Source organism: Onychomys torridus, chromosome 15 (genome assembly GCF_903995425.1).
Source record: "Onychomys torridus chromosome 15, mOncTor1.1, whole genome shotgun sequence".
In the NCBI taxonomy this organism is placed as follows: domain Eukaryota; kingdom Metazoa; phylum Chordata; class Mammalia; order Rodentia; family Cricetidae; genus Onychomys; species Onychomys torridus.
This window is the reverse complement of record NC_050457.1, coordinates 61,079,851-61,105,196: the sequence shown is the minus strand read 5'-3', so window position 1 is coordinate 61,105,196 and position 25,346 is coordinate 61,079,851. Positions and strand designations below refer to the sequence as shown.

The 25,346-nt window shown below is 36.9% G+C and overlaps 1 protein-coding gene across 2 annotated transcripts in view; it reads right to left on the bottom strand.

Moving 5' to 3' along the window:
- The window catches only part of Cdh18 (cadherin 18), an 827,162-nt gene extending 802,430 nt beyond the window's left edge, over positions 1–24,732 (bottom strand). For both annotated transcript variants that reach the window (XM_036207191.1, XM_036207193.1), the window contains exon 1: positions 24,456–24,732. The gene's annotated coding sequence lies outside the window, so the exon portion shown is untranslated. The remainder of the gene's footprint in view (positions 1–24,455) is intronic.
- Between the last annotated feature and the right edge of the window lie 614 nt (positions 24,733–25,346).

Sequence of the window (25,346 nt, the reverse complement as noted above, 5' to 3'; positions counted from 1 at the left end):
GGACAATTCTGGGCTTTGCTGGCCTGATTCTAGTACCACAGGGTATTTACTGTTCTTTTCCCTTGTAAATAAATATCACTAGCACTCTCTGTTCTTGCCACAGTAACTAGATTTCCTCACACAAACAAATAACATCAATAGAAACAATGGCAAGTGTTTATTAATAATATTATAAATCATATAATCTTTTACCAGAAATATACTTCAAATAAGAAAACTGTATATTCCTTTGTGTTTGCCCTTAGTGTCATCTGGTTTCAACCTACAGGGACATCACCTGCAAAAAATGTTTTATGCCAACTTCTGACTCCAGGCCTGAGCTGACAGTCCATCTGACTATGCATCCTTCCTTCAGGCTCCTGGGCACACTGAAGCTGGGGAGTCTTGACCATTTTTCTGAAGGCCTGGGATGGAGTCAGACTTGAAGATTTGCCAGCTATTCAGTTTAAGTTTTAAGGAAAGAAGGGAAGGAGGGGAGAGGGCTAAGAGGCGCAGTGGAGGCCAGGCTCTCAGTCTGAGCAGGATGGAGACGAGGCATAGATCCAGGTGGTCAGAGCTTCTTGACAAGGAACAGGTCTAAGGAAGCAAGTTTCTAGGGGCCCTGTCAGGAACAGTAACAAACTGCAAGCAGCACAGAAATTACACCGGCTTGGTGCTTACTGTCCCTGAACACACAGGGAAGGGCTGCGTTGAAACTGCTCTATCCTTTCTTTTTAACTCCAATAGTTCCTCTTTCTGTCGTCTTTGCTCTGGATGTGAACTTTCCAGTGGGCAGAGGTTTTTGGTTGGGGTCTTGACAGCTCTGATGGGCATGGGTAGCTGAGCAGAGACATATAGCCAAGGACATCAGAAAACTTTGCTCTGTAGTACTCAGCTGAGCAAAGGAAGCCCATCATCTTTCAGCTGTTTTTCCTTTGAATCGGGCACCCCCCCCCCACTTTCTTAGATGCAGCCTTGTGAGGAAGAATTCAGATTAGGCAACATCTAAGAGTTACACCAGTGCAGTGACCCTGCACCTCTGTGGGTCACTGTTTATAACCTCCAAAAAGTGGGTCGGGGTGACCAGGGCTGATGTGGTGGAGACTCTGTTCAGAAAGCAATGAGAGCAAAACCTTACCTTCCATTTTCAATATAGGGGCCCCACCCTAGGGCCCCATGCATGCTAGGCAAGTACTTTGCCCACAGCTCAGCCCTATAGAAAAGAGGCACCTGTCAGCTCTGGCCTGAGGCAGACCCCTAGGCAGCACATTACTTGCTTTGTAGAACTGCTTTGCCAGTTCGGCCTTATCTCCAAACTGCCCCATCGTTACATCCCCTCTCCTCTTTTTACTGGAAAATAAATTAAAACCACCGAAGACTTCCAGCAGGGGTATTGTATCAACACAGTTTCTCTTACCCATGTCCGCTTCACCACTGATTCTCAGCAACAGCAAAGATGGCTTTCTCTGATGCTCAAATTCATCTTGGTCCCCAGCTTTCGCTCTATCAGGAAATGTCATATTATCCTTCTCCTTTGAATACACCTTTGCCGATGCCTCAGCTAATTCTGCCCTCTGGGTAAGAGAAACTGTGTTGATACAATACCCCTGCTGGAAGTCTTTGGTGGTTTGACCAACAGTGGCCACCATTCTCTCCATCGGTCTTCTCTGTAGTTCACAGCAGGGTGCTTTTCTAGTTTCTTGTTGTTCCTTCCTGTCTCCATCATAAGACCATTCCCTCTTTCTGGGTGTCAAGGCTGCCATTGCCCCTTGAGTTATCCCCGCCCCGTCCTCCTCTGCTTTTATGGTAGATCAAGCTAATCTCAGCTCCTGCCCAGCCTCTTGGATACATCCACATGGCCAAGGAGCTTGCATAAGGCTCCTCTCACTACCAGATTTCTTCATGTAGCAGAACCTGGCAGGATCTTGTTCTAGGTGCTGGGGGATGCAGGAATAAATGACTACCTGAGGGTGGGGTGGCCAGGTGCTGGGGATGCAGAAATACATGACTACCTGCAGCTGGGGGGGTGTGAGTGGTGGTGTCCAGGTGCTGGGGATGCAGGAATAAATGACTACCTCCAGGGGGAGGGGTGGAAACAATAGCTAACAAATGGATACCATGTGGTAATGGGAAAGCACTGGAGTCAAGAGAGTGGGAAGGTGTACTCTTTTTTGTGGGGTAAGAAAAGCCCCCATTTTGAAAGCTGCCACTTGGGGAGAGACCTGCAAGAGATGGAGACTCAGTGTGGGGGTGGGGTGGGGCAGGAGTTCCAGGATGAGGGAAGATCAAGCAAGTCCAAGGCAGGAGGCCGCAGTGATGGTACCAGAAACCTGAGGAGCAACCCAGACATGGTGGAGGGCAAGACCTAGGCGGCAGCAGAAGCCAGGTACAAAGGCTCAGGTACTCACCACTGAGGAGCTGGTTGTACAGCTAATAGCAGAACACCTGAGTTTTGAGAGAGTGACATGCTCCAACTTACCCAGAGGCCTTTCCTGTCTGTAACTCTGGCAACTCTTGTTACCTTTACAAAACTATTCTTTAAATACAGCTTAAATTTGATATTAAAAAAAAAGAAAGAAAAGAAAGCTGTATATTAGAGAAGAATCCTGGAGAAATTGCATTTATCCATGTTGATAAGCATATTCAGAGTGATAAGATGTTGTTGTCTCAACAACTACATTTTGTTGAATCCTATCAAACAGTATAATTCTTTTAGGAGAATGAACCTGATGGAATGAACTAAATTATCTACATATAATGATATAAAGATGAAATCCTACAGTGGGTTGAATATTTTGATAAAACCAAGAGACTGATATGAATGTCCTCCTCCCTCTCTCTCTCTCTCTCTCTCTCTCTCTCTCTCTCTCTCTCTCTCTCTGTGTGTGTGTGTGTGGGTGTGTGTGTGTATGTGGGTGTGTTTCTCTCAAGTACCCATAAACTGTTTTGTACCTACTGCTCTAAATATTCTGTCTATGCACAATTTTTTGTTCTTAATTTTTCATAAAGTTTTTTTTTTTTAAATTGGTGATATTCTTCTTGGTACTGGCCTCAGATAATACTAGTCAATATCACTAGCTGTTCTATCATATGTAATTGGCAGTTAATTGCTGCCAAATTTCTCCTATAGTTTCAGACAAAAATCTCAATACTTTTACATTTGCATATATTTTGTGCCCTATCTCTCCAATTCAGTAACACTCCAGAAGCCCAGTACTTATGGAAGGGTATCTTGCACAGCCTTGATGCAGGGAGAGAGGCTTGAACCTGTCTCATTTGAATGCACCAGGCTCTGCTGACTCCCTATGGAGGCTTTACTTTATAGGAGGAGGGAATGGGAGTGGGTTAGGGGGGAGAGGCTAGGGGGTGGGAGGAGGGAGGAGAGAGGGATCTGTGGTTGGTATGTAAAATTAAAAAAATCAATAACACTCAAGAAAAAATGTTTCTACTTTTCTTCAAATGTAGATAGGTATTCTATTCATCCAATATCTAGAACCAAAAATACAATATCCTCTTATTAATTTATTTTACATCGGTAATACATAGTATAACCAGACATTGATGCCTTGTGGTTCTTGGAAGGCACTCTTCACTAAAAGTTGTTCTACATACAATTGGGGTATTTCTTCTTCAATGGAATATTGTCACTTTCAGTATAGCAATTATGAATGTATTTTAAGAGCAATTAAACTTGTCTCATACTGTCCTGACAGATGGAGGCTAAGAGTACACATAGTCACCCATCAAAGTGTTCAGCACAGCTAAAAGAACTTCATTTAATCAGGTGATATATACTTAGCAACAAGAAAAAGAAATCTTTTATAGTCTTAACAGGACTTAGTCACTTTGCAAGAAAGAAAGGAAGAAGGAAAAAGGTCAAAGTCTGAGAAGCTTTAAATATGACTTCTGCTTCAGTCTTTTTTACCATCAGCTCTACATTATCAGACACTTTTCTAAACAGGCTCAGTGTTCACCCATTCTGCTCATCTCCTTGTGCTTCACAATAGCATGCTGCACAATGTATTAGATGTTAAATTCCTCTTCACATTCAGGGCAGCATGTCTTTTCATCTCTCTTCCTTCCTCCCTCCCTCCCTCCCTCCCTCCCTTCCTTCCTTCCTTCCTTCCTTCCTTTCTCTTTCTTTCTTCAGACCAGGGTGGTCTCAAACTCACAGAGATCTGCCTGTCTCTGCCTCCCAAATGCTGGGGTTAAAGGTGTGCACCACCGCTGCCAGGCCTTTTCATCTCTTTCTACTATCTATAGATTTTGTTCACCTTCAGAACACTGATCTATCATGTATGTACGCATTTCTTGCCATCTCTTGTGGGGAAATCTTCAGCTTGAAATTTAGAAGGTGTTAAAATAAATGATATTGAATAAATAATATATAACTGGTATGTATTTGTGTGCATTCCCGCTCCATTGTTGCTACAAACTTTTTTAAAATTTATTTTGTTTATTAATTTTACATACCAACCACAGTTCACTCTCCCTCTCCACCTCCCACTCTGCCCCCATCTCCCCTAATCTACCACTATCCGCTCTTCAGAAAGGGTAAGGCCTCCTGTGGGGAGTTAACTAGGCTCTGGATATTCAGTTGAGGCAGGACCAATATTCCCCCTCTCTCCCCTCAATTCCCACATCAAGGCTGAGCAAGGCATCCCACCATATGGAGTGGGCTTCAAAAAGACAGCTCATGCACCAGGGATAGATCCTGGCTCCACTGACCAGGGTCCCACAAACAGACAAGGCTACAAAACTGTTGCCCACATGCAGAGGTGCTAGTCTGGTCCCATGCAGGCTCCCCAGCTGTCAGTCTAGTGTCCCTGTGCTCCCTGAGTTTCTCCATTGTGATCTTTGCTAGGGAAATTCCCAGGAATCCACAAGGGTGACCCCAGCTAAGACACCTAGCTTCAGTAGACAGGATGCTTTAACTGTCCTTCCCCTGTGATCAGATTGGTGACTATGCTAACTGTCATCACAGAGTCTTCATCCATTTCCTGATGGAAGCAGATGTAGAGATCCACAGCCAAGTACCTGGCTAAGGGAGTCCAGTTGAAGAGAGGGCAGAGGGATTATAGGAACAATTGGGGTCAAGATCACACTACAAGCTCTTATGCTTCTGTCTATTTTGTTTACTGTAGGTCATTTGGACATGGTTATGAATCTCTTTCTATAGATTTAAGAAGTTTCCTTCTTTTATTTTAATGGAAATAAGTAAATAGGGCAGGAAGTCCCACGTGGCTCCTCTTGGACTTCTTTCCTTCATGCTACTATCCAGGTAGTGGAACTCTGAGATGAGTATAGGATCTAGCTGGAGGCTCCATAACTGTGACTCCCTCAGGAGTTGGGAGGACATTTGGAATAGGAACAGTAGACCTAAGTGGCAATGCCAAAGCAGAAAGTTACAGAGGAACTGGGAGGGCCTCACAGGAAGGAGCAGACTTACCTCCAGCTCATTGGAAGCTGAGTTCCCTCATGTGGGATGACTCATCCCCTAACAAGCTTGAGGGCCAACTGGCCCAAACCATTAAAAAACATACTTTCTGAGAGGCAACTTGGGTCTGCCTAAGGGCCTTAGCAACAGCCGCTGAAACATGTTCTGGAGATGACCTGGACCAATGAGAGGCAGCCATGTCACACCAGCAGAGGCATATTCATCAGATCTCTCCCAGGGTGAGGTGGAGGGTATATAAGTCTTGCCTCATCCTGAATAAACAGAGTTTGTTGTTTCCACATTCTCCCAGAGTCTGTGTCATTGCTTCTGCACCTGCTTGGCCCCCTCCCCAAAGGGAACAACAAGACAGGACCCTGCCACACTGTCTGCTGAAACAGTTTTATATTCTGATTCCGGGACATTTCTGACTTTAAAATGGTAAAGGTTAGTTTCAATGTCTATTTTTTTTTTAATTTAGAAAACATGAAAGCAATCAAATACTTAACAAACTTAGAAAGCTGTCATGTGAACCTGACAATTTTCCAGGAATCTATAGAAGTCAGGCTATAGACTTGTATCTCCTATTGTGTGACAATTTAAAAGGTGAGATGATTTTGAATTAATCAAGTTCAATAGAGATTAGAGGTCTCAGTTGTCCTTTTTTTTTCATACATCCTAGATAGTTTCATTAATCAAAACATATGGAACCAAATATACCCTAAGAGTCCATTAATTCTATGAATTGCATCATTTGAAATTTGCCATTCACTGTTTCCACCATGTTACTGTCTTAAACATTAGATTATGACAAGTGATTAACAATTGCATGTAGCAAGGTTCTGTTTCCTATATCATGATAACTTTACAAAACACCCATAACAATACTTTATCAAAGTAGGCACAGAAAAAAACAAATGAACAAACAAACAAACACCTATTGACTCATTAGATTTCATATGAAACCTAATCATTGTTTAAGGGCCATGTACATTAATAACAAAAAAGATCCAAAAGTTCCAACTTTCTAATATCACCAATATGATGTTAAGTAAATTAAATATAAAACATACTATAAAATGTTCAAGGTGAAATGCTTTACAATTTTGGTTATATTTTCTTCTTCCAAATTAGATATTTGCTTGGGAGCCTGTGATCTATTTTCTATCAAATAGCATGGTGAAAACACCAGTATTTGGAATAGATATGAGGTTATGTAAGACACTGTGGTTAGATGTTACTGTGGTATCATACTGCATGGGAAGAAAATGTCAATTTTTGTGTTTTAATCATATAATGAATAATATATGAGTATAACTAGTCATTATATTTGTATTTTCATTTGATAATTGTGGAATATTATGTAATATTTGTTTAAAGGAGAAGGGATGAGAGGGGGATCTGTGGCCGGTATGTAAAATAAATAAAAAATTGCTTAATAAAAAAAATTAAATTTCAAAGTCGAGCATACAAATGTTTATTTTATGAAAATATTATTTAAATAAACATAATTATTATTAGTTTCCAAGGAAATGATTATACACATTTGCTTGTAGTATGAAACATTTGTACTTGACTTTTGAACACCACACCTCTATGAGCATTATTATTAAATGAATACAATGAAACACAAAATAATAACTATTGTTTATTATTATGAGTATTAAACTAAAAATATCATGCAAAATATATAGCTGATGAAATATATGCATTCCAAAAACAATTGTTATGCTTTTATTGAAGTATTAAAATCTCATTTTAGAATCATTGCAAAATAATTTTATTTAAAACTAATAGAAAATACTGCTGAGAAACAAGAAGAATATGAAAACTTGAACAAAGGCCTTAATAAGATAAAAATCAAGAAAGTACTGTGCAAGTAGTTAAAAGGCCAGGGTTTAAAGGTGGTTTGCATAATTTGATGTGTAACCACTCGAATCCTTACTGAAGGGGAAAAAACCCTGAGAAGTTTGTTTCATGCCTCCCCAAAGGTAGTAAAATTAATTAAGGAGATGTGCAGGCTGCTGATTCACTTGATTATATGTAACTACCCAAAGTGCACAATTCTCCTTCAGCCTAAAGGAGTTTCGGTTGATTCATCACCTCTCTCAGAGGGTTGATCATTGTGAATGGCTTTATTGACCTGTGGCTTGGTGCAGCATCACATGCTCCAGTGAAGCAAGCCATAAACAGCTGCTAAGTGCAGGTGAGAAGTCTCCCTGGAAAATTCCAGGACTGCATCAGCATTTCTCAGCCATCAGGCCCCCATGCTATCACAGATTTCTGAACTTCCTCAGAGACATAGTTTTGAAAGTGACTTGCCCTAACATAAATGTATTCCAGGACTTTGTGACTTATAGAAAATCACTGAGAACACTGTTTTTAGAACTGTCACTCTACATATGTGGATAAGATAGTCATACTCACAATTAATTTTCAATGCTTTAGTATGTGACAATGAAAATCTCAAGCTTAAAAAATTTGGAGAAAACAAGAAACTATTCTCAAGGATTAATCATAGATATAATGGAGAAATTACATGCCTAAACAACACAACAACAAAACCAAACCAGTATCTATTAAACATCAAAGGAAATTCAGTAGCAAGGCAAACAGGGAGAGACATCTCAGGATTATGAGCCAATTGACCAAGTAGCCTTGTCAGAGAACATCTTTGAAATTCCCTGTGTCACCTGAAATAGATCACCAGAGACTTGGCATATTATAAACAATGGCTCTTTCAGCTTATGGATCTTCTAGGAAACCCAAAGCCATAAGAAGTTCTCCTGCTAAGGTCCTGTTAGCAAGCAAGTGCAGAAAGAACAGGGAGAGGGAACTAGGCTGAACTCATTTCATGTTTTCTTTCTCTTTTATTTCTTTTACTTTACTCCCCCCCAACACCATGTATGTGTGTTCATCTATCCAACAATGAGCTACACATAACACAGCTGGAATGTGGAGTTCTGAAGACAACCTCAGGTGCTAATTCTTACCGTGTACACAATTAAAAATAGGGTCTCGGCTTTTCCATCAGGTATGCCAGAATTTATAGCCCACCAACTTCTATCTCTGTACTGGAACAATGTACTTCAAACTAACTCCATGCATCCTGTTTTAAAGATGTTCTGGGGACTTAAACTCACACGTTTTTATGTCAAGTTATTTAACCTGATGAGCCATCTTCCAAGCCTCAGAGTTCATGTATTTTTTTTTAATCACGTCTCTTCTGCTTCCCTAAATACTATTCTGTTGTTTCCACATCATCCCACCATGAAGGCAAAACACCCTAATACATTTTGAATATCAGAGGATAGCATTGACATACCATACCTCTTCTACTTACAGCTATTTTTGTCCTGTTTACTCCAAACATTATGACAACTGTAAAGAAGTAATTTTTTTTTGTTAGAGATACATATATAGTATTTATTTAGTAGCCACTGTGGTTAGAATTATTTTTATGCATTATAAGATGTCCAGTTGATTTTTCATAAAATAACTTGCCAAGGGCACATGTGAAAAAGACTTTCATACAACATGTGAAAAGTCATATTAGAAACCAATTAGATATCCAAAAAGGGCCAGGTACAATGGTATAGTTCTTAAATGCCAAGCCAAGAACACAATAGCAGGAAAGTTGTAAGTTGGAACAGTTCAACATTGATGGAAATCAGGATAGGAATCTAATTAGTAACTGATATAGAAAACTTATTGTCTTGTTTGTCTGCCTTTCTTATATAGCCAATGTCAAGGACTGGAGCTGCCCCCAGTGTACTGCTAGTCAAACCCACATTAGGAATCAATGAACATAATTCCACATACACATGTCAGGTGTGATCACTCCCTCAAAAAAGACTCTATTTTCCTAGGTGATTCTTACGTATGCCAAGTAGTCAATAAAAATTAAGAAGTACCATCCAGTTGTCAAACTGACAGACAAACACATTACCATTAGCCTTTCTTTTCTTTTTTTTCCCCCCAAGACTTTATGTTAATACCAAAACACATACAAATGCTTCTCCTACAGTCACTAATTTTTTGTGTTTTGTTTTGTTTTTCGAGACAGGGTTTCTTTGTGTAGCTTTGCTCCTTTCCTGGAACTCATTTGGTAGCCCAGGTTGGCTTTGAACTCACAGAGATCCGCCTGGCTCTGCATCCCAAGTGCTGGTATTAAAGGCATGTGCCATCACCGCCTGGCTACACTCACTACTTTAGAATAGATATCAAAGCAATTTAATAAATGAAATGTATTCTCTCATATTAATGTTAAAAAGTCATACTTACGATTGTGAAATAACAGAACTGTTTACTGTGTCAAAAATCAAACATTATCCACTTTTTCTTTCAAGACAAATTCTTAATATTTAAGAAGTTCACATACAATTCAATGTGTCTTGTTCAAATTCCTCTCTTCTATTCCTCTATTTCTTTCTATTCTGCCTGCTACATTAACCTTTTGATTTCCTCTATGTTTTAAGCACACTGAGTTCACTTGCTGCTGCTTGATGTGCTCAGGGATATGACCATCTATTGCAGTATGGGAAGCTTTGTTGTGGCCATGTCTCTGAAGAAACCTGATTCTTCCAACAGAAATTAGTTGTGAATTAGTTCTCAGCTAAGGCTGAGACTTCAAAGCTTCCTACTCATCCTTGCTAGGATTTTTGTTAGTGTAATACTGTGCAGATCTTTTGCATACAATCACACTCACAGCAAGTTTATTTGCTCTTGGTCCTGTATGTCCAGCAATTATTGTTTCTCTGACAGTGTACACTGGCTCATAAAATATGCCTATCCACTCTTCTCAAATGACCTTTCCACATTGGAAGAAGGGGTTATGATGTATGTGTTCCATATTCCACAGTCACTCATTCTCTGTACATTGCTTGATCGTGCATCTCTATATTAATTACCATCTACTCTAAAAATACATTTCTCTGCTGAGCATATAGAGATATATTTATATATGGGTACAAAGGTAAACTAAAGAGACAGTTTAATATTAATTTAATTTCACAAAACAATCACTTAAGATTATATAATGGATCCTATGGCCTAGGCTTTCATGGCTTTTTGTCTCAGTTAATACTGTCAGACATAGGTTCCATTTTGTAAAATGGGCTTTAAATCCCACACAAAAGGGATTAATTACTCCTATAACATTCATACCAATATTGTGCTGTCAGGCATGTTCTACAAGGTCAGCAATTGTACTTTTCATTGTTCACAGATGTAGAAGATTACTAATTACTTTTCTCTCCCATTCATGTACACAGAACTTTTAAGCACTGTAACTACTAGCCCAAAAAAGGATTAAGTTTCCAGATCAGAACTAGCTTCATATTTCTTCATGTCTCAAGTATGTGCCACATCAGCAATAGGGTCTTCCATTAAGTTTAGAGGGTATCCAAAAACAATAACAATAGTAATATTTCATGCTCAATAAAATATTATACATATTATGGAGTTCTTTTATAATGTTTTTGACAACATTAAAAAGTTGCACTCTGTACTAAATATCATATAGTAAAAAAAATAAGAGACAGTATGTTGTACAAGACATCCTATTGGTGTTGACAGGAAGTATTTTCCAGTGCTAAATGTGTGAGGCTTCATGTATAAAGATATTATTTCAAAAGAAATAGATCTTGCAACTTACAGGTTAGCATGGAAGCTAGCTACACAAAAAACTTTCCAAATGAGATGAGCACATTGAACTCATCTGCTTAAATCTAAATGACATTCTAGCTCCTCTTTTTATCCTCTCTACATACACATGACTCAGTCTAGCATATCATCTTCATGTTTATCTTTAATTGTTGATGATGTGCTCTGCTACTGTTTGTTTCAATGATAAATAAATACATAATACAATTGAATTAAAGAACTGTTCAATGTGATAAATGGTCACAAGTAGTATCCCCTAGGCTTGAAAATTATTTGCCAATATATTTAAGGTTATTATTCACTTGTTTAACCCAAGCAACTGGTTTTACAGAGCTGTAGTGTATTTCATATGCATAAACATCTGATAAAGGAGCTCTAGTGCCTTAGGCAACTCATTTTTTTAAAAAAAATATTCCTGTATAGTAGTTATCCTAACGTAGCTCAACCAACTCTTGATATTAATCTAATTCTATTCTAATCTTCAGGCAAACGTATGAATAAAATTATCTAGAGGTAATGTTCAAAGTATAGCCCATCGCATCCTTTGTTATTAGAAATAACCAAGCAATGTATATGTTTCAATTATCAGTTTTAACACACATTATAAATTATGGGAAATTAGATCAAATGGCATCATTGAAACTTTTTGAAATTTAGCTGTACACATATTCCATAATCTTTGAACAGTGAATTATATGTGTAGGGAAAAGGACCAGCCAAAGAAACACACCCTGACCCTAAAACCAGAGTCAGTGAAAGAAATACATTTTGGTTGTGAGACCAGAGCATAAGAAATACACCCTGACCCTGAAATCAGAGCCAAAAAAAAATCATACTTTGGCCCTGAAACCTGAGCCAGTGAAAGTAAACACACTGGCCCTGAAAACAGAGGCAAAAGGTTAAAAAGGGCCAGTGAAAGAAACACACTTTGGAACTGACACAAGAAATATGGAAATGCACTCTGCCTCTAACCAGCTCAGTATGAAAACCAACCAATCCCTGAGCAAGAAAATCAGCCAATCCCTGAGCACAAAATCAAGCCAATCTCTGAGTTTGTTCAAGATCAGGGATTGAAATCTGACCAATGCCTATCCTGAATATTGTCACTCTGGAAAAATGGTACCCCTAAGAAGCCCATCTGATACAATCCCTGTACCTGTTCAGTTGGAAGCTGCCTTTTTTTCCATCCTGTCTGATGTGCCTACTCTTCTCGATTCCTTCCTCCCAATAAAACCTTTAAATGAGTTTTGGATGAAACAGGGCAGAGAAGTAACAACTTTCTCTAGAGAACAAGAAACTGATACATTTCTGTGGAGGTTTCCTTCTTAGCAGAGTGAAGCAGAGTAATAACAACTTTTACCAGAGCAGAGAAGCAAAGCACATCTCTGCAGGGAAACGCCCTTAACAGTAGAGAAGAGCTGAGTTGTAAAGGCTCTCTGGCTCTCTCAGAGAACAGGATGGCTACATGCCTATGGGGAAACCATCTTCCACCTGAACACAGCTATAGTTACAGCCTAACTTCTAACAGCCACAATACCTTTCTTTTCACAGCTATAGTTACAGACCGGTTTCCAACAGCCAGGATACCTTTCCCTCCATACCTATAACACTTGCAATTATAGCTTGGCTTCTGACAGCAAGATATCTTTCTCTTCAGAGCTGCAACACTTGCAGTAGGCTTTGGTAATATGTTCATCTGCCTTTCTCTCTATACATTGTAATTATAAAATACTCATAGAGGGCCACCCTTCTTTCTCTTCTGTACTAAAGGTATTTTCCTCAATTCTCCACAGACACTGTGAATTTCCACTCTCCTCTTGATTATCCCTGCATATTTTTCAGTATTTCAGAGACAACTCACACATTAAGGCTGTGCATATTCCCTTTGCAGATTGAGCAAAGAAAAAGGCAATTAATTAATTTCTTCTTTAAAATTTCTCTCAGCTTTCAAAACATCTTGCCTCTAAAAATAATTGTTGAATTCTTGCATGCAATATTAGTTTGTAATTTGGGGGATAAGATATTACCAGAAGCATCCTTGTGCTTCCCCCACCCCTTTAATATCCACACTCTAAGACTTAGAAAATAAATGCAAGGATGACAGCATTAACCAATTAAATGTACATTAAGTGTGCTTTCAGAAATTAGGGAAGGAACCAGAGGGTAGGTAAACAAAACAACTCTATTCAGTGTGATTTAAATATCCTTTAAAATTCATTTATGACTCAATTGCCACAGTGCCCACGTATGAAAGTTCAAATATTTGGGGTAATGAGAAATTAGTATTAATTAGTATACAGGGATTAAATTTTCAAGATTGTTATTGATTGTACTAGATTGTTATTTTCTACTCCATTTCATCACTCTAGCAGGTGGCTTGAAGGGAAACTTAGGGAGGACACTTGTCACAGTGTGATCACTAAATATTGAAATGATTCAATGCCTGTTAACTGATTTATCCCCTATTTTCCTAGGGAACGTCATTCCTGATTGTGAAAATTCAAGGTTTCCAATCAAAGATCTGAGTAAATTGTAGTAGAACCATGATTAATTTGCAGATACAAACACTCCTACATCTAAAACTAGTCCTACTAAGCACTTTGCTACTACTGTTTATGTGGTGAGTGATTGACTTTGCTACATGGCTTCTACCATTCATGTGTTGGACAGCAAAAGTGAGGCACATTTCCTAACTAGTCAAGAAATCATACAGTGACACATCTGATAATATGATGTTCCATAAGCCTAGGTAATAGAGTAGATCTATTAAATGCTTTTTCAGTATATAGTGTTTTCTATTTATGGTACTTTTTAAAGTTAATTAAAACTTTCTTATAAAGAACTTGTAAATTAAAAAAATAAAAGACATCAGACAATAAAAACAACATGAAGGTTGATTTCCTTAGGATGGCATTATCCAAATACACGACTACTAAGTGAGATTTGTATATATTTCATTGATCCACAAAATAAATAGTTAGAGATATTTTCTACTCTGTAATAAAGCCTATTGAATTATCATCCCTAGTATATGATTCATGTAACTACATTTAGTCAAATCCAATATTATATTTTCTCAACCTCCATCTAGTTCTTTTATGGTATACTAACATACTTTCTGACTATTTTTAGGGATATCAATTAACAAACATGAATATGGTTTAGAGGATATGTTATTTTTCTTAGATCAAATATTATTTGGTGTGTTGACAATGTGTGTAGACTTCTAGGTATAATTAAAGAGTTTAGGAAATAGTGAAGAGTAGGGAAGATATACATGAAAATGGGAAACCTTTTAAGCCAAGTCCCTCAAGTGATTAACTACTTTATCTACAAGCTGAGTCAGCTTGGTCTCCTCAGGCAAGGAAGAAGGGATACTTCTGTTGTCGAGAGGCTTAGGGAAAGTCAGTGTTTTAAGCTTCTCAGCTTAAACCCCACAGCCTTCAGATGCCCTTAGAAGCTTTACGACTCTCTTGTAACAATTTGATCTAATGATTTCAAGCTATGCATTTATGTGTGTGATTCTCTTGGCTTATTTTCTTGCTCACCTCTAAGCTCTCACACTCAGTGAAAATAAGTAATCCACCTTGGAGTCTCAGAATCAACATTACAAGTAAATAGTTAAGGAGAATTAACTGGGTTATTAAAGCCATGCTTCCAAAAGTCCTTTATCATCACCAGTAGACATGATTGGCTACTTGACTAATTGAAAACTCCATTACTTGATGTATATATTCTACACACTATTTGCTATCAACAAAAAGCCTCATCACTACTGAAGGGCAAGGACATTATCATACAAATAACTTGGACTCATTATATATAATCCATTGACTTGACTGTCCAACTCTACCTTAATCAATGTCCAGACTCAATACTATTTAATAACTATTGTGCCAAAATTCACAAAGCACAAGGGTTATTTCATTGGGATTTTTTAAAATATATGTCTTGGTGGACTGAAAATACAGCAAATAATTAGTAAGGTAACAAAGAAGCAGGTCTCCACCACAGGAATGGTAGAATAACACAGACTTTACTCACATTTTTTCTTCTGTCTTTCAGGTAATAATAAATAGCTTTAAGGCAATTGTAGGAATTTACCCTGTCTGACTTGAAATCCTCGTATTTTCTGAAAGTTCTTTGAAATATTTTATTTTTTCAGCAACAGTTACTTTAAAGGATGGAAACACCTGAAAGAAGGAGAAAGTGTGGCACGTATCTTGAGACTGTCAGAAGCAGATAAAACTGGAAAGCAAATCCTTTGTGGGAAATAATGTAAGGAAGTGATTCTCAACCTGTGGATCACAACCCCTTTGGGCATGAATAACCCTTTCAGAGGAGTCATGTAAGACCATCAGAAAACAGAGATATTTATATTTTGATTCATAACAATAGAAAAATTACAGTTATAATGTAGCCACAAAAGTAAGTTTATGGTTGAGGGTCAAGACAATATGAGGAACTGTATTAAAAGATCTCAGCATTTGAAAGCTCCATAACTTGAAGAAAACTGTAAAATAATACAAACAAGAACAATTTACAGTAAAGGAAAAGAGGGCCCATTTATTTGGCTTGACTTTTAACTCTATAATATTCTTGGTAGAATCTAAAGAAAGTAATCCAAAAGGACCAAATGTTCTTTCAGGAACCTAAGGCCAGAATCTCAGAAGAGAACATGGAAGGAAATAAAAGAGAATAGATGGATAACTGATACAATTTTCTATCTTGTTGAGTAGTTGAGTATCTTAGTCCACTTTTATTCATCTTCATAGCTACTTGACTCACAAAGATTAAAATATGGTAGTCATTAATTGCCCCTAAGTATGCCTGAGTAAAAAAGAAACACATTTAATTGAAAGGCATTACTGTTAACACGATTCATGCTGTGGTCTGTCTCACTGTACTTAGGTCAGCTACAGATATGAACTGTTTACTTCAATAAACCCAATCAATCTTATAGTTACCCCCCAAAGCATTTCTCATTATTAATTTATTATGAAGAGGTGTGCTTCTAAATTATAAAAATGACCTTTCCTAAAATTTTTAGAATGGCATTCTTTAAAACAGCTTCAAAAACAGAAGGACCTTATTATTTAGATATTTTTTCAAGATTTTTGGATTATATACATACACATCCAATACACACATACACACACACACACACACACACACACACAAACACACACGTTATATTCAAGCAGTCTCTTCTAATGAAGCAAAGGTGAAAATTATTTAAATTTTGGTAGTTATCTCTTTGTAGCACCAGCATTAATCCACAGACCACACTTCTGTCCCTCTGTCTAAACTATACTGTTCCTTTCTGCTCCTTCTGGGAACATCTTACTGAGTCACTCAGAAATCATTACACCTATGTACAATGTTTCTTGATTTGTGAAACAATCCTGGATTTGAGTGAACAGTTCAGTTTCTCCTTCTCATAATTATGTTTCAAAATTGGGCTTTGAAATTTTATTTCAGAAAATTGTTAATATTCTCAGTGATAATTTTTCTGCTGTAGTTCAAAGTGCTCTTCTCTCAGTAGATTTTAGATATAGTTTGTTAGAGAAGATCCTTGGCAAAGAATTTGCCGATGCTGTGATTCCAGCCAGAAAACTAAATAATATTGATTTAAGTAAGAAGAATTCTACAGCTAGATGTTGGAAATGATACCCTGGGTATACATTCCAGCCAGCAACTTAGCTTATGAAAAGGAATACTAAAAGCAAGCACACATTATTTAATAAATGTCTAAGTGGGCATTTCAGAATATAAGTCAATTAATTTGGGATAAATGCACTAATAAATCTACTTATGTAAAAATTACTAGAGAAAGACACAGGGACAGAAGGACGGTAGGACAAGATGCACATTCGTTTTCCTTGTGTTTATTTCTTCAAGATACTTTCAAACTTTAACTAGTACAATAGGACACTGATCCAAATATTTGGTTCCATGATTAATAAATATCCTTTCAGTTTAGAGAGAGTGAGAGAGTGAGCACTTAAATAGATATTTTCAATATTTCTGTCATAAAATGCTTGCATTCTCTGCAGACTTATATGTTTACTTCTGGGGAAAACATGCTATTTACTGTATAATGACTTAGTGTTAATCTATGGTACCTTTCATCCTTAAGGGAGCTATTTACATTACACGTATTGTTGTAAAAGATACACTTGTATATTATTTTCAATGAGTAGACAGACAAGTTAAGTGACATGACATCAAGTTTCTAAGTACCACAAATCCATGTAAGAATTTGAACATGAGATTGCTCAACAGACCAAATATTCTCCTATTTCCAATGAAATGATGAGGAATGAAAGGAAAGGAAATTTGAAACCTGCACTATGTTCAAGGGTATTGCCCATTCTTTCACTAAGAAGCTCACTTTCAAAGTATTTATCCAGATAATTGATGTTAATATACATGTTATATATTGTGCTCTGAAGAGTTAAAAGCAGATTAACTTTCCATATCAAAACAACACAACCTGAATAGAAGGATATATAGTGGATTCATAATAAATGCTTATTTTACTATGCAAACTTTATATGCTTCAAAGCATAAAAGTTCTCAAGATGTCTGTGGTGATCACTCTGTATCGCAAACAGAAGATTCCTTAATGAGAAATCAAGACTATGCTGATGTGGAGTTGTTTATCCTAGGCTGGGTGCATATATCTGCAATAAAAGTTCTGCACCTAAGGCTTAGGGGTCATTGCAGAAGAGAGGGCAGAAAAAAATTTAACAGCCAGAGAACCAAGGAGTTTGCTGTGAGATTGTATTTCCTGGGACTGCCAAAAGCTGCACCTTTAAAATCACACCAACATGATTGTGTGACAGCAATAGATAGATATTCTACAATGGACATGGAAAACTCATGAGCCCTTAAACATACAAGAAGAACTATGAGCAACTAAGGAACAGTGAGCGTGGAGAGATACTCTTACCTAGAGAAGAGTCCACCAACTGGTTATACAGCATCAACCAGTCAGTCCCAAAAACATACCCAAGAGTAATATATACAGAATGAGTCGGTTGCATTTACATACTTAGAATACATATGTATAAACATAAACATTTGTGTGTATAACAATTAAGAGAAAAAGGTCCCATTAATTTGAAGGAGAGCAAGATAGAGTCTATGGGAAGGTTTAGAAGAGAGTAAAGAGAAGGGAATTTGATGTACTCATACTACAGCCTCAAAACAACAATGAGAATTATTTTTAACAATATGATATTTTACAAATAAAAGTTTGTCTACTTAATCCTGTGACTAAATATTCTCTTTTTGGTTCTAATCAAAATTTACAAATAATGGCGAAACATAAAGATCCCCCAGGTTTAAACTGCCATGTCCATGCACTTGTTCAGCAAACATAAAAATAATTTGTCCCAAAATGTCAGTTGTTGATAGATATGTTTCTGCAGGTAAAACTTTGTTTTGTATTTTTCACAACAACTAATGTGTTGCTATAACAAATCAGAAGTATACATTAAAAGCAGTAGGTTAGGGTTAGGGATTTAGTTCAGTGGTAGAGCATTTGCCTAGCAAGCGCAAGGCCCTGGGTTTGGTCCTCAGCTCTGGCAAAAGAAAAAAAAAAAAAAGAAAAGAAATAAAAAGGCAGTAAGACACATTGAAAATCTAGTAAGTGATGAATTTGAAAGAAAACAAAGAGGGGAATATGGGAAGGTTTAATATGAGAAAAAGAAAATAGACATTACATTATAATCTCAACACACTAAAGAAATAATTTTTAATAATATGAAAGTCTAAAAAACCAAATTCTTATGACTGTGTAGAACAATAACTCTTATTATTTACTAATGGTAACCCAACATTTGAATACACTTAGGAAGATAAACATACAGTTTCTTATGGGAAGACAACTGCAATTAATTAGTAAACAGACAGGTAATCATAACCATTATGGCTTCCCTTAATTAGCTGAAAATTATGTACATACAAATGCTGTCCACAAAAGTTAACACAAATTTGATTGATGATTCCCCAAATTAGAAACAAGGAAGGAATATTACTGTCACTGAATGGATGAAAACCACTTCAAATCATCAGTAGGATATCATTTAGCAATGAAAAGAAATAAGCTAGCCAACAATAGAAAGAGATAAACAATTTTAAATTCTTATTACTCTATTTCAAAACCATTTAAAAAACACTATACCATCTTACATGATTAAAACATTTTAAATTCTCCTAAAGGGAAATTGATGATCAAAATAGTAAGGGCAGAGTTTCCAGGGAATAAGAACTGTGTAAGCATAGGCATGCCAGACAAATGGCAGCACCAGGAAATAAAAGGTATGCAAGGTGCACTCATTGGGCCCCCACCTGCCATTGCCAATGGACAAAACCTACAGAACACATAATGTGAAGGGTAGAGCTCAGTAAAACTAAAGAGTTTAAAAACACTGGTACAGATGATATCTTCGGGGTAAATTTTGAGTTATCAATTACACTAAAGAAGCCACGCCGAGGTAAGGGGTTCAAAACAGAAAAGCAATATAGAAAGTAATGGAAAGTGAGGATAAAAGAACATAAGGAAACAATCATGTTTACTCACAGTTCTGTCTAAACCCAAAATCACTCTAAAATTTGCCTATTCCTAGAAAAGAGGGCATGTTACATATTTTTGAAACAAAAACATATTTTGAAACAAAACTGGCATGCCTAAACTAGGCCTGTTATGCACTATTGTTTACTTCTAGAATATCTCAATGTTTTTTTCTATCAACAAAAGGGTGAAAATTGGTACTTATTTCCTATGATTTGCATTGAAAATATGTGGTGGCCATTTATTAACACTTAAATCTACCTCAATCATATTATGATTCATAAAATGAATATTATGTTTAAATTTATTATCTTCTGTTAGTCTCAGAAACTTTGCCAAAATCCTCTCATTCATATTTTATAATAACTGAAGTTTGATGAATAATAGTATTCAAATATTAACTTATGTGACTCAAAAAATAATTCCAATGAGCAGAAAACAAATCTCATGCTGGAGAGATGGCCCAGTGGTTAACAGCACCAGCTGCTCATGCAGAGGACTTGTTCGATTCTCAGTGCACCCTTGGTTGTTCACACATATCTCTAAATCCAGTTCTAGAAAAATCTAACATCCACTTCTGGCACTCACAAGGACTGTACTAATGTGGTACAAGCAGACAAAGTACTCATTTATACAGTAAAAATAAATAAATGTTTTAAAATGTCAAAACTGAAGGATACTTTCTTAAGACATACCACTTAGTTCATTAGAAAGACAATAATAAATATATAAGCATTTCTGCACGTGTAGTATCATGTGTCCCAGTTCAACGCACTGGACATAGTAAGATGGAGCCTCTTTACTTTCTTTTGAAGTCTGAAACCCTAAGCTTCTGTTTTTTTGTCTGTTTGTTTTGGATACAAAGTTTTTCTATGTAACAGCCCTGGCTGTCCTAGAGCTCCCTCTGTAGACCAAGCTGGCCTCGAACTCACAGAGAACCACTTGCCTTTACCTCCTGAGTGCTGAGATTAAAGGTGTCTGCTATCACTCCTCAGCTTCCCTCTGTGCTTCTTTGATATAACAGACTATGTCTTGTAGAAGTAATAACAAGTTATGAAAACATTCTTCATGCCCATGACAATGGATTTTCAGTAGCAGGGTTCTCACCCGTAACAGTGCTGATAATTTATATTATCACTACTGCTTTGTTTTGATACTATCTAGGTAGAGTTGGGATGACTTGAACTATATTAGGTGCTTCTAGTATTATTCCTTTCATTACACACACACACACACACACACACACACACACACACACACACACACACACACACATACACACATAAACACACACACACACACACACACACACACACACACACACACACACACAAATGTCCAGTTGTATGATATAAGGCCAGTGACTATCCACTAAATAGATTGCTTGTGTCTTGTCTCACATGTTTCTTGCATGTCTAAACATGATTCTGCACTAAGCAATAATCTCTGCTGCAGCAGAGAAGGAGTAAGAAGGTTTCCTTCCTGGAAGAAAGTCCACAGTTCAGTTCAAAAAGCATTGTGTCCGAAAGTGATAGAAAAGGAACCCATCTGTCTTATAATCAACTGTTATATAACCTCTCATTTATGTCTATAAGAGTTCATAGTTGTGAAGAAAAAACCATGTTTAAAAATTTTAAAATGTACTTATTACGTGTAGACTGACACTAATTCCATCATTTTATTTTCTCTTCTCCTGTACTTTTTTTTTTTTTTTTAGAAAATATGTAATCATCTCTCTTAGTGAGATTCTGTTTGTTCTTTTTGAGAATAAATTGCTTGAAAAGCAGAGTCACTGAGATCTTGTCTTGGACCCAGATATTTGAGAATAATGCAAAAATAAGTTATTGAGATTACTTTATAATGGTATCCCCCTAACAGGTAGCCTTTGAATTTTAGTAAATCACCATGTTTTAAATATTTCAGCTATTAAAGTTTATATTCATATGCATTAATAAATTGAAAGAATGAGAAGCATAAATTATGCTTATTTTCCTTTGAAAATAGATCTTGTACAGATCTCCATAGTGTCTGTTTTGTGGGTGGTAGGAGAAAAACCTTGAAGCGGTCATCCTGCCTTTCAAACAGGAGCAAATGCTACAAGAATGCTGTATCACCTTGCTGGACTCCGCTGTGCATAACATAGGGAGAAAGAGCCCCCTAATGGTTCAGAGAGCTACAGAAACATAAGTGGGCATGCTTTCTTAAATTTTCCCTTTCAGTGCAGTTAAAATAAGTAATCAGGAGAGACATCTGATACTATGGGAGTTAATGAGAAGGTGAATGAAAGGTCCAATTGACCTCTCTTATAAATTCAAAGAAGAGACAGGAACGGAAGATGAAGTGATTGAGTAAACTGTAGATTTCAGACTTGGAATGACCCTTAGGTGTCTCCCTCCCAGGACACTAGTCTTCTTTGATGTTGTTTGCAGAGAAAGATAATACAGAATGCAGGGAGAATGTCAATTAAATAGCAGGAAACTGCAGTGCAGATTTAGAAAGAACTCTCTGGCTCCAATCATTGAATGCTTCCTGCTAACGACACAGTGAATTTAACACTCTAATACAAATTACAAATTTATAAGGAATAAAGCAAAATTCAAAGTAACATTGAGAGTCCTGGAAGACTGTCTAGATGTGAGAGGTATAGGATTAAGACATTATTTCAAAAAGCTTTTAAAAGAAGAGTGTTCTTTTTTTTTTTATAGAAAAATACTATGAAAATTTACATATATTCATACTGAAATTTAAATGAGCTAATAAAAAAACATACAATGGAACTGAGAATTAGTCTCTTTTATAAAAAAAATGCAGCATAACCTACGAAGAAGTAGCATGAGAAAACTGTACTATAAAACAGATTTGTAGAGTGTTATAAGCAAATTAAGTTTAAATAAACATATATAATATAGTTAAAACAAATAAATGATTTAGTTGAAACTAAATTATGTCAGAAGATAAATCCAATAATTTGCATAAAATTTAATAATACTACTGATGACTTTGACATGGTCCTCAGAAAGTACAATTAACAGAGAATGTTGAATGCAGTAATGAATATACCAGATTTAAAACAAGTGCTGAGTTTCTGTTGAAGATAATGCTGGTGCATCAGTAAAGTGTGTGCTGGAATGCTTTCATTGCACAATTTGGTCATAGGATCTCACTCACAATAATCAGAAGAAATAAACATAAAAATCCATTCAAGTTACCCAATTCAAAACAAGAGAACCAATACCCCGTAAGAACATACCAACTGTAACTTTAGTCAAGCCATATTGATGTGATTTCTATTCACATTATTGTTATTCTCCTATAGTATTGTACTGACCAATATAACTACCCAGGCCTCTACAATTACAATTGAAAGACAATGTAATATAATGAAGGACTATATTTTGCATATATGATTTTTTATTCATATGAAATAAAACACAATATAACAGTTCAAAGTAAGTGATGTTCTTAACTTCAGCTATTTCACTCCCAAGAGGTTTGGCAACATTGTAATAATTTTTTCTTTTTTATTAAGGAATTTTTTATTCATTTTACACACCAACCACAGATCCCCCTCTCTTCCCTCCTCTAGCCCCCCCATTCCCCTGCAACCTCCCTCTTTTCCCTCCTCCCATAAGACCTCCCATAGCGAATCAGCAGAGCCTCATACGTTCAGTAGAGGAGGGTCAAAGCCCCTGCCCCTGCACCACGGCTGTGCAAGGTGTCCCACCATAACTATTTTATAAATGGAATAACATATTAAAAAGTTTTGATCACTTATCACATAGAAGTATGTTCTCTGATAAAAGGAGCAACCCAGTGAACCTCACTCTAAATGATAGAGAAACTCTCACAATAAATTAGCTTTTCATTGACCCAAAAGTTAATAGCCTAACACATTAATATCATCAACCATTTTATTTCCCACAGGCAAGAAATAAACCCCTTTCGTGACCATGTTCTCCCTTTGCAGTTAATATTTTGACCCACACCCTAAGGTCAGTCATTTCTATCAGTACTGCATTGCTCCAGCCATTATTCCTGTTCCATTCCATCAGTTTCTTGAGAAATCATTTTCTAAAATCCTGCTCCCAGAAGAGAATTTTATATTGGAAAGACCACATGTGTTCACAGGCACTTTGCCTGCACATACCGCCCCTGACACTTTAAATATTAATTGATAGGACTGCAGCAGCTCAGCAGTGAACTCCAGAATACCTAAGCATCTCCGGACTCAAATTTCCTTCCTTAGCACAGGACTCTTTCAATAACAAACACAACATCCACAGCCATAATAAAAGGGCAGTCTAATGTCATATTGTTGATACCAAGACAGCATGCTTACTCTAAAAAGTTAAAACTGCACTTAGAAGGCAGATTTCACAAAGAATAAGGAAAGGGTCGCTTCTATGTCCACAATAAATTAAAACTTGCAGTTCATGCAATAGTGGTACTTCTTGATATGTTTTCATTATCAAAGTTATTTAACAACAAAAAAGCAATATTTTTGAACATGTTGTTACCAGGACTAAAATGACCTTCTTATTTTTAGGATAGATGTGGCTTAATTATGTTCTATAATTAGAGAATGTACTACATAAATACATCGTGTGATGATTGTATTAAAAAGTGAATGTACCTGTGGATATACATGCAAATGCATTCATTCATTTAAACATATTACAGTACCGACTCTAATGTTCTACTGCAAACTCAGTTTTAAAAGCAAGCTTAGCTGCTATGTATCTTACCGTGGCTGTCTGAAAGGAAACACATGAAAAAAAATGATAATAATTTCCTTACCTGGAGCATGGAACTGTTCTCTCTCCAACGTAGATATGAAGCAGGGCTGGGTTAGAGCTTGATTTTTGTTTTCTCTTCAAATCTGCTTTAATGCTGCACGAATGTGTTGAGCTGTTCCAAGGTGAAGTCTGTTATTTCTCGCTGGCTCTCAGAGCTGACATCCTTTTGTAAAGGAAAAAGCAGCTCAGTAAGTTGTTGACTGAGGCAGCTGGGAAGCAGGATTATCTGGTACCAGCAGCCACAGAGTGATGTTCTCTCTCTCTCTCTCTCTCTCTCTCTCTCTCTCTCCCTCCCTGATGCTCACTCAGCTCTAAGTCTTAGCTCCTGCTGCTGCTCTGTAATCAATCTAGCCTGTCTGAAGCTAATAGTCCCCTATTTAACCAGCCAATCAATAGCAAGGATCCCACTGCTAGTCCCAAGAGCCTGTTCCAAGAGTGGTACAAACAATAAGAGTTTTGCCAGCAGTTTAGTCAAGTATTGTTCATTATTTTATCTCCCTTAGCGATAGGATTTGAGTGAGCAGAGGCTCAAAGCAAGCACAGTGTTATTGCAGATTTTTGCATTTAAAACTTTAACCCTTCCTTTCCAACTGATAGCAATTTATAATTATACATAATAAACTTTTCTATCATTGTTTGAGACACATTGCAGAAGAGTAATGTGTAATACAATATTTTATACTCATATAATATAATATATAATTAGTGGCACAGTTGCCTACAGTGGAATCTGCTTTTGGCTAGAGACAACAAAGCCTAAAGCAACCTGTGTCTCAGATCAGTTAAAGAATGCCTAGTATGTTGAGAAAGATGCTGAGTTATTCATTTTGTTCTTTAAAAAACTGTGATCAATATTTTCATTTCTCATAAAAATGACAGATGATATTTGTAG